This window comes from Leuciscus leuciscus, assembly GCF_965113295.1.
Source record: "Leuciscus leuciscus genome assembly, chromosome: 1".
Lineage (NCBI taxonomy): Eukaryota > Metazoa > Chordata > Actinopteri > Cypriniformes > Leuciscidae > Leuciscus > Leuciscus leuciscus.
The window spans coordinates 67,594,107-67,611,668 of record NC_138725.1 but is presented as its reverse complement, the minus strand read 5'-3'; positions in this window follow the sequence as shown (position 1 = coordinate 67,611,668).

Genomic DNA, 17,562 nt, shown 5'->3' with positions numbered 1-17,562 from the left:
ATGGCTTGTTAACAACAACAGCACAATACATTTCAGCAAAGATGTGATCTCAACTTTCTTATTTTTAAAATAATATTCAGAAATCATATTTATGAATACTCAAATTTGGTTAAAACCTTTAGACATAGCTTGCATGACAGCACTACAAAAACAAAAACGCCTTATCTACTGCTTTTCTTATTGTTGTGGGCTTTATAGGGTGAATGATATTTCTTATTTACACAAGTTAGACAGACGAGTGCAAATATTACAATAAAATGTAATTTATTTAGTTTATTTATTTTTTTAATTGCAATTTAATAAATTGAGCTGTCTGCTCCTTGCTGCCTGAAACAATTATTAAACTAATATTAGCACAAGTTTTGCCTCAGACCACCTGACAAATGAAGCCACGCAATGGTGACGAAGGAGTTAAGATGAATTTTATAAGAAAGAAAAACTTGTGGCTTTTAACTGTGGTTTCACTAGCTATTTGAGTAAATGAAAACATAATACTTTCATTTAAATGTGAATTTGCCGTCCACCACCGAACTCTCGGCCGTCATTTTTTTTTTAAATAAAAATGCTGTCGTCACCGGCGTGCGATGACTTATGGGGTAGGATAGTCCGCTAAGTGTCCATTCATGTATCCTTCCTTTCACGGGGAAACGAATGGTGCATGGTGTCGCTTTAGCCTTCGTCGCGCTGCGATGACGCAACCGGCCTTCGAAGGATGCAGTGTCGCTACTCGATCCGTACCGGTAACACTATCTGTACTGCGCATGTTTTTCTGCCACTTCCTGTCATCATCAATGTTTTTACGACAACGTCACTGTCACTACTCGATCCGTACTTTACTGTCATGATTTGTACTGTACTGTCCTGCATGTGCGAAAAAAAACATGGATTCTTTTGCATTTTATGTGAAAGTTCAACAATTTCTCTTAAAAGGAGAAATGCCTGACAATCACGAAGAGCGTCGGAAAGTGAGACGGTCGTCTGCGAATTTTATCATCAAAGGTAACTATGACAAGGCAACACTAATCCAGGATTTGGCCTTAGTTCAATTGTGTTGTGTAACAATATATCGTGCCACAATATATCGTAATACAAAAATGCAACAATACGTATCGTGGATAGTGAATATGTATCGTGGATAGTTCACCCAAAATAAAAATTACTGTGTGAGGAAAAAAATGGATGTTTTCAGAGTTTTTGTGTAAGTACTACATTAAACAACTATATAATGTTGATTATAATGTATAATAATGCAATGGGGAATATTTGTGGGTCCTGATAATGCCAAACGTCTTATGTTACCAGAATGTTAAAAATATTCGTCTAAAATAATTCAGTATTTTCAGCTTCAGAATCATGAATATTTGTATTCTGGTGGCACCATTGTTCTTGGGTTACAAGCACCAAGTCCAAGCCTATTCATTTAAACCCACAATGTAATATCAAAGTTAGCATTTTAATCAACAGTGCATTTTGTGTTAACCTTTTATAATATTTCTTGGGAGTATCGCAATAATATCGTATCGTGAGTTCAGTATCGTGATATGTATCGAAACGTGAAATGAGGGTATCGTTACACCCAGCTTTTATAAACTTGCCTTAGAAAAATAAACATTACTGGTGTGTATCTTGAGACAAAAAATGGCACTGACATATTTTAAGATGTATCAGTCACGGTGTTGCTTTAAGTTAAAACAGCTCAAATATGCATTTTACTCTCTGGGCCTTGTCTGTGTGAAACCGGGGGTATAAGAACCGGAAGATTGTATAATGAAAAATAGAAGAGAACTGACTGACTGGTACAACCTCATGTGCTAAATGGAATTTTTTTTTTTTTAAATATCAAGTTATTTTAACTGTACTTGTTCAGCTCCCATATCTGGGTATTAATATGTGATTTTAATGTAGTTAAACCTGTCAGATATCAGATAGTAATACTTTGAATTTCAACTTTCAGACGTTTTCTTTTTTTCCTTTTAAAACAGACCACAGACTCTTCTACATCGGGCCCCAGTATGCAGTATATGCGGCTAGTTGTCCTGTCAGAGGAAAAGAAGAGGTCTGTTCTCACGGAGTGCCACAATAACCCTGGGACTGGCAATCATAGTGGTGTCAGAGGCACTCAAAACCGGGTTATTGCTGGCTACTATTGGTCTAAAATTATCCGGGATGTGAAAGAATGGGTAATTTTACATACTTAATGGGTATCTTATATCTGTTCTTAACTCTTTCCCCGCCAGCATTTTTTTTTTTAAGTTGCCAGCCACCGCCAGGGTTTTTGACGATTTTTGCTAAACTTTAATGGCCCACAGAATATTTTCTTCTATGAATATATGAACATGCTACATATCAAAATAAAGATCTGAGCCTCTGCTTTTAAACAAAAAAAAATATTTTATTTTATCTTAATTTTTTCTTTTTTTATTGCCACTTGAACATAGATAGGTTTTGTCAAAAACACAACATTCTGGACAAAAAGGTGAGAAAAAGGCATTTTCAAGCAGAATACATTCAGATGTCGTTTCCATCATATATAAAACCTTCCAAAATAAATTACAATCATAAATAAATCTAAAATATATTAAATTTAGGCACTGTAATTTGCTTTTGAGTGGTACACAGAGTAACATTTCCCAGGATGTAAGGGGACGCCACAACTTTTGCAGTAGAACGAGGTCTCCTTCCGCAACCCCTTACGTACACAAACTCTGCATCCTCTGGTTGGGTGTTGCTTTTTGGGAGTGGGCGGGATTGGAACAAGTTCATGAACAGCAAAACTGACATTCAGCCTGTTTGTTGGGTCAGTGTTGTATGGTGCTCTTGGAGTGTTTTCAGTAGCACTTTTCTCCCCACCACCAGCATACTCTCGGCTGGTCCATGATTTTATAACACTCTGGATGAACGAGAGAAGAGTGTTACAATTACCCTGTGGGTTTTTCGCTTTGTAAATGACAAAAGCGTTGAACAAACTGATCTGAAACAGATACATGACAAATTTCTTCGTCCACTTGTGTGACTTCCTGATAAAAGGGTAGTACACAATGTTTTGGTCTAGTTTGTCAACGCCATTCATTTCATGATTGTATTCCACAATGCATGCTGGTTTTTGCTTTGCAACTTTTTCTTGGTGGCCTCTCTGCCATACCTCAACACGTTCCATGCTGTTCTGATGGAATGTTGTAACCATTTTCACTGTTTGTTTGTCTCTCCATGCCAAGACCATCACATTTTTGTTGTGACGCATGATTGTTTCCCCAATCCTAAGGTCAGCATTTCTGACATCTCGAATGACCGGCGGTTCACCTCTGTTTTTCCTAATTGTACCACATACATGGGTTTTCACATCAAGTAGGCGCTCACACAGTCGTACAGAGTTGTATAGGTTGTCCATAAACAATCTGTAGCCATGACCTGCTAGGCGATCAAGAAGAGAGACAACCGTGTCACCCAGGGTAGCGCTTTCCCCACAATAGGGCTTCATGTTAAAACAGTAGCCTGTATCAGAATCGCACAAGATGTAGGATTTTACTCCATATTTGATGGGTTTCTGGGGATTGTACACCCTGAAAGCTAGGCACCCACGCCACAGAAACATCCCCTCATCAATGCAAATGTTTGACTTGGGCTGATACATTTCGCGGAATTTGGACACAAGGTGATCCAAGACAGGGCGGATTTTGTACAGCCTGTCAGTACAATTGTCCGGCCTTGTTGTATTATCATTGAAGTGAAGAAATCTCCATATGATTTCAAACCTGTTGCGAGGCATGACCTTGTTGAAGTAGGGGGTAGCTAACATGTCATCTGTACACCAGTACATATCAAGTTCAGGCTTATGAATGATACCAGTGAGAAAAAGGAGCCCCATGAAAGTTTTCATTTCTGAAACTGTGACAGGCTTCCATGCATGACATCTAGCATGTTTTGAAGTGTCATCCATAGCCTGAATACACTGATCTGCATACAGGTTGGTCTGATCAACAATGTTCTGAATCAGTACATCAGAAATGAACAACTCAGTAAAGTCTACAGGTTGTTCTGACTCAAGAGCAGCAGCATCACCGATAGGCCCAGGATTCTCAGTGAAGGGAATGTTTTTTGGCTGCCAGTTAGTTTCATGCCACTCAGGATCATCAGGTTCAGCATCTTCAGCTGGATGGTTCACAGTGGCACTTGTTTGGTCACCAGCAACACCATGTTGATGTACTTGACGCCTCTGCCTCTGCCGTGTTCTACCTGTAAATAATTATATGAATAATTGGAATTACTTTCAATAAAAAGACATAGATACACACACATACACACAGGTGAAACTCGAAAAAAGTGAATATCGTGCAAAAGTTTTTCAGTAATTCAACTTATAAGGTGAAACTAATATATTATATTGACTCATTACATGCAAAGTGAGATATTTCAAGCCTTTATTTGTTATAACTTTGATGATTATGGCTTACAGCTTATGAAAACCTTTTCACAATATTCTAATTTAGAATTTGGGGTTTACATAAGCTGTAAGCCATAATCATCAACATTATATAAATGAATAAATTAACTTTTGCACGATATTCAAATTTTTCGAGTTTCACCTGTAAATACATATTACAATGTGGTAAATGTGCACAAAGAGAGAAACAATTTGGGCATTACACGCTCATATTTTATGCACACAGCCACACATAAATACATGCACACTCACACACAAACATTATAGTGTTTATATATATATTATCCAAAATTGTGCATTACATGTGCATAAAGATAGAACACTTTCTCATATATTTTCTTATCTTGTCTTACCTCTACGCGTTCTGCCACCTGGGAACGATGAATGAGATCTTGGCCTTGAATGCGTCCACTCACTGTCCGAAGTATCACAGTCTGAACTGTCACTGTCCACTCTTCGACACACAGGTGAACTTTGTCTTCGTCCAGATCGACGGGTGAACAATCTATCTGCTGCTCGTCCATGACTAACGTTAGAACTTTCTGTGACAACATGTTCATCTCTCTCACTGACTAACGTTACTTCGTCCCGATCAGATTCAGAATGATCAAATAAGGAGTGATCGGACTCAGAGTCCATCAACACCTCCAGTACTTGATCAGCCGTAAACCTCTTCATTTGTCTGTCAGATAGCTACATTCTCGCTACTCCATTCATGTTTGAGCCGATCACAGTCGGTTTCTTTGATCAAAAAGTTCCGTACTCTTTCAGAGCATGCGCACGGGTCTTCCTTACCGTATACCACCATAAACACGGATACCCGGAAAATTCCGTGTTTGGCGGGGAAGCGTTTTTTCATAAAACCCGGAAAATTCCGTGTTTGGCGGGGAAAGAGTTAAGAATGTGTCTACTTTTGCCACCTTTGATTGTTGGATACCTCCTTGATTTAAAAGTTATATTTGAAGTGGATCAAAAAAGTTAATCAAAGTTGGAGTGTCCTAAAACTCCATCAGGTGACCTAATGGAGAGAAAAAAAAACCTTGGGAGAACCCAGGCTCAGTCGGGGGCCAGTTCTCCTCTGGCATTTATGAGCTAGAGGCCGGATTGTAGTTTGAACTGTAGGATTATATGAATGCCTGGCTGAAGAGATGTGACTTTAATCTAGTTTTAAACTGGGAGAGCGAGTCTGAGCAACGAACAGTATCAGGAAGACTATTCTAGAGTTTTGGAGCCAAATGTGAAAATGCTCTCCCTCCTTTGGTGGTTCTGGATATCCTAGGTATGACCAAAAGCCTTGAATTTAGTGATCTTAAAGAGCGCGATGGATTATAGGACGATAGAAGATCCGTTAAATAGACTGGAGCTAAGCCATTTAGGGCTTTATAAGCCAGTAGCAATACCTTGTAATTAATACGGAGCTTTATAGGTAACCAATGCAGTGATGATAAAATCGGTGTTATATGATCATATTTTCTTGATCTCGTAAGAACTCTAGCGGCGGCATTTTGGACTAACTGTAGCTTGTTTATTGAGGATGCAGGACAACCAGCTAATAAAGCATTACAGTAATCCAGTCTCGAGGTCATGAATGCATGAACTAACTTTTCTGCATCAGAAACTGATAGCATATTACGTAGCTTAGCAATGTTTCTAAGGTGGAAAAAGGCTTTTTTTTGTAACATATGAAATATGATTTTCAAAAGACAGGTTGCAATCGAGTATAACACCCAGGTCTTTTACTGTAGAGGATAAAGTAACAGGACATCCTATGATGTTAAAGTTGTATTGTGCGAGGTTTTGTGGGCGTTTTTTTTAACCGATAAGTATTACCTCTGTCTTGTCTGGATTTAATAAAAGAAAATTACGCGTCATCCAATCTTTTATATCTTTAACACACTCTGTCAATTTGGAAAATTTTGCGTTTTCATCCGGCCGTGATGAAATATATATTTGAGTGTCATCAGCATAACAATGGAAACTAATTCCATGTTTCCTTATAATATTTCCAAGTGGCATCATATGTATTGAGAATAACAGAGGGCCTAACACAGATCCCTGCGGCACTCCATAGTTTACTGGAGTTATGATCGATTTTTCTCCATTTAAATAGACAAAATGGTAGCGGTCAGATAGGTATGATTTGAACCAGCTTAATGCTTGTCCTTGAACACCAGTATAATTTTGTAGTCGATCTAAGAGTAATGTGTGATCTATAGTATCGAACGCAGCACTAAGATCAAGTAAAACTAGTATTGAGATACAGCCTTGGTCAGAAGCTAAAAGTAAATCATTTGTGATTTTAACAAGCACAGTTTCAGTGCTATGATGCGGTCTGAATCCAGACGGAAACTTTTCATAGATATCATTTTGTTGCAAGAAAGAGCCCAGTTGAGCAGACACCACTTTTTCTAATATTTTAGACATAAATGGAAGATTTGAAATGGGTCTATAATTTGCTAGATTATTATGATCTAATTGTGGTTTCTTAATGAGAGGTTTTATAACTGCCAGTTTAAATGTTCTTGGAACATGACCTAAAGATAAAGACGAGTTAATAATATTGAGGAGAGGCTCTTCTACTACAGGTAACACTTCTTTCAGTAGTTTAGTTGGTATAGGATCTAATAAACATGTTGTTGTTTTAGATGAAGTGATAAGTTTATTTAACTCTTTTTGTTCTATAGTTGTAAAGCACTGTAATTGTTCTTGCGGGGTGATAATTGAAGCTGAATTATAAGGCGCAATTGAAGATTGAACGTTTACAATTGTGGTTCTGATGCTTTCTATTTTCTCAGTGAAGTAGTTCATGAAATCATTACTACTGAACTGTAACGGGATATTTTGTTCGGGTGACGTCTGTTGATTTGTTAGTCTAGCCACGGTGTTAAATAAAAACCTTGGATTGTTTTGGTTGTTTTCTATAAGTTTGCGGAGGTGCTCAGCCCTGGCCGCTTTTAGGGCCTTTTTATAACGTGACATACTGTCTTTCCACGCGATTCTAAAGACCTCTAAATTAGTTTGTTTCCATTTACGCTCTAAAAAACGTGTTTCTCTCTTTAAAACATGCGTAGTATTGTTGTACCATGGTGCTTTATTTTTCTCTCTGACCTTTTTTAATTTAATAGGTGCAACCACATCCAATGTTCTAGAGAGAATGGTGCTCATAGTGCTAGTTAGTTCTTCTAGTTCATCTGTTTGTTTGGGTTCAGGCAGCAGCTGAGACAGATTAGATAAGCAATTTGAGAAATTATCTATGGTGGATGGGAGGATTGTTCTGCCTGGTTGATAACGCGACGCCGCATGACATATTACAGCAGTACGTAATATGCAGTGATGTAGTGATCAGTGACATCATCACTTTGTGGAATGATATCTATATCGGTTGGATCGGTTCCATGTGATATAATTAAATCGAGTGTATGATTAAGACGATGAGTTGGTCTGGTGACGTTTTGCTTGACCCCAAATGAATTTAATAAATCTGTAAACGCAGCCCCTAACGCATCATTTGGATTATCTACGTGTATGTTAAAATCTCCAACAATTAATGCTTTATCGACATTGACTAATAGGTCTGAGAGAAAATCTGCAAACTCTTTTAGGAAATCAGCGCAAGGCCCTGGCGGTCTATATACGGTAGCCAAGGCTAGAGATAATAGGGATGTTTTTCTAACATCTAAGAGCGTAACATTTAGTACAAGTACTTCAAATGAAATAACCCGTTTTCTGAGTAACATTGAGAATATCTCTATAAATGGTTGCAACACCGCCGCCACAACCAATCAGAAGGGGCTCATGCTTACAACAGTATCCAGGAGGAGTAGACTCATTAATACCGAAATAATCATTTGGTTTAAGCCAGGTTTCAGTAAGGCAAAGTACATCGAAGCTATTATCTGTGACTATTTCTTTTACAATAACTGCCTTAGGTGTGAGTGATCTAATGTTTAGAAGACCTAGCTTTAGAAATAGTTTTTGTTTACTAATAGCAACATTTTCTGTTTTAATAACAATTAGATTTTTCCTAGATCCTGCAGTAGATTTATTATTTGATCTCACTAAACGAGGAATAGACACGGTTTCTATGCAATGTTGTCCTAAGACAAGAACGGGTATTGTTCAAAAGTCATATATAACTTTAATGAAAGGTCTTTATCCACTTCAAATGTTGACTACTGTATTATCACCTGCAGTAGCATATGGACTAAACATATTAAAGGACAAGTTCGGTATTTTACACTTAAAGCCCTGTTTACAGATCGTATCTGATGAAATAGAACGGTTAAGATAAAAATTTGGACACATGCTGCTGTCCCGAGAATTTTAGGTTTATTTCGCTTCCCCCCACCACCCCCACAATGGTTGTCTATATGCACTGGAAGATTCCGTCCTAAAAACACATTAAACTTTCGTTTACAAAGACGTGAAACTCACCGAGTGGTCAGGGGGTGTTCACTGATATGTTCCATCAAAAATCGCTGAAAAAGATGCATTCCAACAGGTTTTATCGTAGTTTTTGTCCAACTCCATTGACTTAATAGGACGTGCTGTGAGACCGCAGCACCTTTACGATATTACTCCGCCGCTTCTTCTTCTGCTTCTTCTGTGTATTCAATGAAATGCCCGTGGTTTGCTTGCAATTGGCAAAGGTGCATTATCGCCACCAACTGGGCTGGAGTGTCTATTATTCAAGCTCTCAACGGAAGAATCACGGGTGTGATGCGTTTGGCAAAATAGGTCCACAAAAGCTAAATAAACCTAAAATTCTCGGGACAGGAGCATGTGTCCAAATTTTAATCTTAACCGTTCTATTTCATCAGATACGATCTGTAAACAGGGCTTTAAGTGTAAAATACCGAACTTGTCCTTTAAAGCCACAGATGCCATGTCACTTAATGTTAATACCGCCATCTCATCAACTGGATATTTTCGAGACAATTTGTTCAAGAAATGTGTTGCTTTTTAGGTCAGATCTGGTCACCGCTGCCAGTTGAATGACCCAATCAAGACTGTTGTGCCAGTCTTACATTCCATTAAGGTACTTCTTACAATGTTTTAGCATACTGATGAAACTAACAAGCTAGTCTCAAGCTTGTTTACAGTTTTACCAGCATTTGACTAATGCTAATTTTGTGGCATGCAGGTAAAAGAAGCTTGGGAGGTGCTTGGCCTGCATCTGATTGGGCCACTGCCAGAAACGGCAGTTTGTTTGTTCATGAGTGTGCGAGAGCGTGTGAGAGTGAGAGAGTGTGAGAACGTAAGAGCGTGTGAGTGTGTGAGAGTGTAAGAGCGCGTGAGAGAGAGCGTGTGAGAGTGTAAGAGCATGTAAGAGCATGTGAATGTGTGAGAGTGTAAGAGCGTGAGAGTGAGAGCGTGTGAGCATGTAAGAAAGTGTGAGAGCGTGTGTGAGAGTGTAAGAGCTTGTGAGAGTGTAAGAGCGTGTGAGAGTGAGCGTGTAAGAGCATGTGAATGTGTGAGTGTAAGAGCGTGAGAGTGAGAGCGTGTGAGCATGTAAGAGAGTGTGTGAGAGTGTAAGAGCTTGTGAGAGTGTAAGAGCGTGTGAGTGTGAGAGCGAGAGCGTGTGAGAGTGTAAGAGCGTGTGAGAACGAGAGTGTGCGAGCGTGTGTGAGTGTAAGAGCGAGCGTGCGAGAGCAAGAGAGAGAGTGAGTGTGAGAGAGAGCGTGTCTGTGTGTGTGAGGGATGGAGAGCGAGAGTGTGTGAGAGCAAGCGAGCGAGAGCGTGTGATGGATTGAGGGAGGGAGAGCGTGTGTGTGAGAGAGTATGAGGGAGGGAGGGGGTGTGAGGGAGGGATGGAGGAGAGATGGAGGGAGGAGGGATGGAGGAGAGAGGGAGGGATGGAGGAGAGAGGGAGGGATGGAGGAGAGAGGGAGGGATGGATGGAGGAGGAAGGGAGGGATGGATATAGATGTAGGGATAGATGGATGGATAGATAGATAGAGGGGTAGATAGATGGAGGAAGAGATAGATGGAGGGTAGATAGATAGATGGATAGATAGATAGATAGATGGAGGGGTAGATAGATGGATAGATAGAGGGGTAGATGGATGGATAGATAGATGGATGGATAGATGTATATAGATGGATGGATAGATAGATGGAGGGGTAGATAGATGGAGTGATAGATGGAGGGTAGATAGATGGATAGATAGATAAGATAGATAGATGGAGGGGTAGATAGATGGAGTGATAGATGGAGGAAGAGATAGATGGAGGGTAGATAGATGGAGTGATAGATAGATGGAGGGGTAGATAGATGGAGTGATAGATGGATGATAGATAGATGGAGGGGTAGGTAGATGGAGTGATAGATGGAGGAAGAGATAGATGGAGGGTAGATGGATGGATAGATAGATAGGAGTGATAGATGGAGGAAGAGATAGATGGAGGGGTAGATGGATGGATAGATAGATGGAGGGGTAGATAGATGGATAGATAGATAAGATAGATAGATGGAGGGGTAGATAGATGGAGTGATAGATGGAGGAAGAGATAGATGGAGGGTAGATAGATGGAGTGATAGATAGATGGAGGGGTAGATAGATGGAGTGATAGATGGATGATAGATAGATGGAGGGGTAGGTAGATGGAGTGATAGATGGAGGAAGAGATAGATGGAGGGTAGATGGATGGATAGATGGATAGATAGATAGGAGTGATAGATGGAGGAAGAGATAGATGGAGGGGTAGATGGATGGATAGATAGATGGAGGGGTAGATGGATGGATAGATAGATGGATGGATAGATAGATGGAGGGTAGATGGATGATAGATAGATGGATGGATAGATAGATGGATGGATAGATAGATGGAGTGATAGATAGATGGAGTGATAGATGAGTGATAGATGGAGGGTAGATAGATGGAGTGATAGATGAGTGATAGATGGAGTGATAGATAGATAGATGGAGGGGTAGATAGATGGAGTGATAGATGGAGGAAGAGATAGATGGAGGGTAGATGGATGATAATAGATGGATGGAGTGATAGCTGGAGGAAGAGATAGATGGAGGGGTAGATGGATGGATAGCTAGATGGAGGGATAGATGGATGGATAGATAGATGGAGGAAGAGATAGATGGAGGGGTAGATGGATGGATGGATAGATGGAGGAAGAGATAGATGGAGGGGTAGATGGATGGATGGATGGAGGGATGGATGATAGATGGATGGAGGTAGGTATGGATGATTTCATTTATTAATAAATAAATAAATAAATAATTTTATCCGGTGTGTTTCAGTGTTTTCTTGAGTGCAGACATTTGTTAAAGTATGCTGAAATAAATAGAACAAACCTTTACCAAATGAAATATTACATGTAGTAATATTGTAAATATTACAATATATTACACAATATTACTTCTGCAGAGGAGGCTGATCGCACACTAGTGGCATCATAATGCCCACACTTAATGCACATCTGTATTTCCCATACATAAACTATTTAATTCTTTAAATCCTCGAGAATATTAATTCTCCATTTAATTATTGAATCAATTTAATGTAACCTTGATATTTTATATATTTATGTTAAGATAATCACTAGTAAATAACTTTCCAATACGGATCTTATTTTTTATTTATTTTTTAAGATGTAAAATGTACAATAACTGGCTTATACAGAATTGACAAAAATATGAATGTTAACAGGAATAACACACAACTTTAGGGAGAAGAAAATAAATTAAAGTTAAAATAAAATAAATAAACAATAAATAAAATGACAAAGGATAAATAAAAGTCAGTTAAGGGGCTTCAGTTACGATACGGATCGTGTAGTGTCGAACAACAACTGCCGTAAATGGTTTCGACATCAGACAGGAAGGAGACGTGTTCTCGCATAGACATAATAAATACATAGACGCCCTATTGGCCGCTGGATCGTGCGTCAACGGCGCCGCCATACTGCGGAGGGCAACTTTCCCATACCTCTCATAACGAGAATTGAGAAAAATGCCTATTTCGTGTGCTTGCTTGGGGCTGTACAAATCGCCACACAATTGAAAACAGGTCTCAGGGAATTACCTTTCACAAGCAAAACTGAACATTTGTTTCTGGTGTTATTTCATTTACTATTTTTATTTTCAGAGGAGAAAGGCCGCGAAATTTAAAAATACTACTGTTATTGTGTCACGAAATGTAGTTTTAAGAGTTTTTCAGTCGACAATGTAGTTGTTTAACCCTCTGAGGTCGGCAAACGCGCCCCTGTGTTTTGCTGGATTTTCTTCACATTGTAGTACAATAAACTTAAATTACTCCGTCATTTATGGTTATACAGAAAAAAGAAATATAAAAAAAGAATCTGTGATATTTCTACTTTTGTGTGTGTCCACTTACAATCAAATCAAAACATTGTGCTTTTGTAAAATAAAGAAAATAAACAGGGTGTGCGTTCTGCCTCTCCGTCGCGGTGAACTTTTTTTTCTTGAGCACGTCTATAAACTGAAACAAAACTCAGCGAATACTTGTCACACATTTATGAGCCATACACCTTTATACACATTTAAGTGTGCACTTTTAAATGATCGGATTCAAACTGAAAACAAATATTCTCTGTTTAAGTAATTTGTATAAAACCAACAGGATGTCCAGTATCTCAAACGCTTGCTAATTACTTTTAATTCGACCACGCCCACTCGCGCAAAAGTGATTCACATGCAAATCGTCCACATGGGACGCGAACCCCCTCGTTACCTCAAACACAAAACACCAAAACACTTCACAAGTCTCTGCTTTTCGTCGAGTTTGGAAGACACGTCTGAGCTTACATTGGATTTACCCCCAGAAGAAGAAGAACGCGATTTGAAGACAAGAAAGATGTAAGGTAAGAAATTCGTACTTATTAGTTTATGGTATTGTTGCATAAACTTCACATTGCAGTTGAACTGTTGCTAGATATATGGTGAATATTATACTATTTAGACCTGTGTTTACTGTTAAATACTGTTTGTGGATATCTGCTCAAACATAGATATGTATAACCATAATGTTTAATATTTTGGAGCGCGATGGCGTTTGAATGTATCATATTTTGGAGCGCGCTGTGGGTTTGAATGCATCATATTTTGGGGCGATTGCGTTTGAAAGGAAAAATGCACCAAACATTAGGCTTTATGTTTTTACTATTATCTCATTTCATATCATCATAACGAATGGAAACATTTGAAGTAACATAAGATAATCAATATATTTTTCTCTAGCATTGTTACTGAAATCTTTTGGAAGATTTATAGGCTGCTATAGGTTATTGTTATAATTATTTTATGCAGTACTGCACATAGCGTATGCCTACAAGGCACAACAAACATGTTGTTCATTATATTATATATTGTTGGAAACATGTGTGTGTGTGTGTGTGTGTGTGTGTATTCTGTGAATTTTAAAAAGCAATTTTAACGAGAAAAATCTAAAATGTATTCCCAAAATCGTGCAGGCCTAGTTTTCTCTTGATACCAGTATGTTCACTTTTTTTCTTTTCTTTCAGGGACCAGATGCAACTGAGTCCTGCTGACTTCAACATTCACATGAGTCTCTGTACATGAACATGGTAAAGTGAAAATCAAACACCTTGGAAATGAAAGGTATGTACAATGTTTTTAGGAATGGCACAAAGGTCTCTGTCTTTGGATCATTGTTTTCAATGTGCTCTTTTGTCATTTGCTGTGTATTTTTGGATTGTGTTGTGTTGTAAATAAATCCAAACAATCTAAAAGCCATTATTTTTTAAATATTCTCATTCTTTGTGCAAGGTTGCTCTGAATGACAGGGCCTGATCGCTCCTAATAGGGCAGTTAGGGGAGTGTCTTTGTCTTTCTCAGGTGTTGAAGGCTTACATATTCATGAGATGATCACGCCTCTTCGCATATGGCTCTTCACACAAAACACGTCTTAGAAATTTTTAATCAATATATTGTCTTATCTGAATGAGCAGTCAGGGTGATTTTCACATAGTTTTGGAGCAATTATTCTAGGCTACGTGATACAATTTTCAAAAGTCTTGTGAAGAAATAATCAGTATGGGTTTCATGGCCTTATTTCAGTGACAATTTTTTTTATCATTATCTCAAAACTACAAACTTTTACATACATGCTGCTGATATATTATTGTAGCAGAGTTTGTGCTAAATACAGTGTAATAAGACTTTAGCCATGACAATGTCACAAGTAACAGAAATAAGCACAAATGTCAGAACACCTCCAGGGCCAGAAAACAGCTCAGACCCCAGAGGGTTAAAGCTCAAATCTGTGGTTTATTTATAAAGATAGCGCCTATTTAAAAATGTTATCTGAGGGTTTCGGAGATGTGAGATCCAGCGATCACCGGGCGCTCAGCGCTCATGTACCCCGCCGAGAACAGCCTTACCTCGGCTAGTGCTTCTGACGTTCGCCGCTGGATCTGATGTCTTTAGTCTAGTGGTTAAACATGAGAATAATTCGTCTTGTGTATATCTAACGGGCGATCTTTGGTCTCATTAATCTATCATTTGTTCCTTGGCAAATCGTTTTGGCTGAAGGCAAAGTGAAGTTTCATAACTTTATATATTTAGGCTATTTAAATTTAACGTTGTAGCCTGCTGTATGTTTGACTGAATCGTTTACTTTATTTCTTGACTTGTATAGCTTCTTATACCTTTTAAAAACTGAAATTTAACAAAAAGAGACAGGGTTGTGTCATTTTATTTTATATAGCCTATGTAAGAATATTTTAAAATATATAAATTTACATTATTTATTATTGTTATTATTATAATATACCACTTGCGATATTCAATCTATTATAGTTATGCTGTTAAATGATTGTACTATTCATAGTAACTATTTAACTTATTATTTTTCATTGTCTATATTCTGTAATTGATATTTCATATTCTATTGCTATTATTATAGTATTATACATAAACTATATGCTATTATCAATATATTATTATATTATAGTACTTTATGATATTATATAATTATACTTTTCATTACTATTTTATTTGCTGTATACTGTTTGTTTATTTATTGACTAAACTATTTACTATTAGCCTACTTCTCACTTTATCTTATATTTACTATTTGCATTGCACTGTAGTTGTACCATATCATATGTATTACCATAAAGGATCCATCAGTTATCTTTGTTATTGCTAAAATCGGGTCAATGACAGAATATGCTTTTTCCACAATAAGAAAACTTTATTTTATTTAATTTAATGTGAAAATTAAATTATATCTCAGTATGGGGGTGTTCACAATTCTTATCCAAGAATAAAAAGCCAAATACATGACAAGCCTGAGCTTTGGCCATTCCTTATTAAAAAAATAAGTCTAACTATCGAGATTTTAAATAACTAGAGATGGAACTTTTTTATACACCACATACAAACCACTGAAATCGGTTGATAAATATAATTTTTTGGGGGTTTTTATCCAGAAAAACCGCAGCTCACCTGTTTACTTGCATTTGATTACAGCGCAGTCTTGCCCTCCGCAAAATGGCGGACGCGTTGACGTATCGCAGCAACGTTCCAAAGCGGCCAATAGGGCGTCTATGTATTTAGAGCGCAACGCGTCATAATCTGAAGACCACGCCCACCAAGGGGAAAAACAAACCAACCGTCTCCATTGACTTTGCATTGCGAGAGGCTGCCTCCTTGTCATTTCTTGCTTCTAAGAAAAGACAGAATAATGCCTAAAAGCTGCTATGTGACAAGGTGTACAGCAAACAAGCTAAGAAACCCAGAAATAAGTTTTTATAAGCTGTCGACCCCAAAAAACGAGCGTTTGAGGACATAAAAGTGGATACAGGCTGGAACGAATGGGTAAATTGTGGGATCCTGACACTCAGTATGCACTAAAAATACACTACGTGTGCAGCAAGTTAAACATTTGGTCACTGGTGAGTCAAATATCCAAATGTCAGTTTTATATATTATATTTCTGTAAGATAAACTATCCTGTGTTGCCGATTACGGTCTCCTCCAGCGGACGTGCATTAGTTCTCAAGAGTAATGAGACACGTGACGCAACTGCCTGTATCCACTTTTATGTCCTAAACACTCGTTTTTTGGGGTCGAGAGCTAATAAAAACTTGTTTCTGTTTTTTTTTAGCTTGTTTGCTGTACACCTTGTCACACAGCAGCTTTTAAGCATTTTTCTGTCTTTTGTTAGAAGCAAGAAATGACAAGGAGGCAGCCTCTCGCAATGCAAAGTCAATGGTGACGGTTGGTTTGTTTTCCCCCCCGGTGTGGGCGTGGCCTAAATGCGCTCTGTCTCTATGCGTTCTCGCACATGCGCAGTACAGATCGTGTTTCCGGTACGGATCGAGTAGCGACATGCATAATTGAATTGGGACAGCCTTCATTGCGCCGCGGTGACGCAATCGGCCTTCAAATGCGACCACACAGCCTTTGAATTGGGTCATCCTTCGTCGCGCCGCTGTGACGCAATCGGCCTTCAAATGCGACCTTCCAAGGATGCAGCCTTTGAATTGGGACGTCCTTCGTCGCGCCGCTGTGACGCAATCGGCCTTCAAATGCGACCTTCCAAGGATGCAGCCTTTGAATTGGGACGTCCTTCGTCGCGCCGCTGTGACGCAATCGGCCTTCGAAGGCTGCATCCTCCGAAGGCCGATTGGCCGCATTTGAAGGCCGATTGCGTCACAGCGGCGCGACGAAGGACGTCCCAATTCAAAGGCTGCATCCTTGGAAGGTCGCATTTGAAGGCCGATTGCGTCACCACGGTGTGATGAAGGCTGTCCCAATTCAGTTCTGCATCCTCCGAAGGCCGTATTTGAAGGCCAGTTGCGTCATCGCGACGCGACGAAGGCTACCCTGATTCAAAAGCGACGCCAAATGCGTCCTTCGTTTCCCCGTGAAAGGAAGGATACATAAATGAACACTTAGCGGCCTATCCTACCCCATAAGTCATTGCGCGCCGTTGACGACAGCATTTATTTTTAAAGGCGGTCGAGACTAGAGATCGGTGGTGGACAGCAAATTCACATTTAAATGTAAGTATTATGTTTTCATTTATTTAAATGGCTAGCGAAACCAAGTTAAAGTTTATTATAAACTTCATCTTAACTCCTTCGTCACTATTGCGTGGCTTCATTTGTCAGG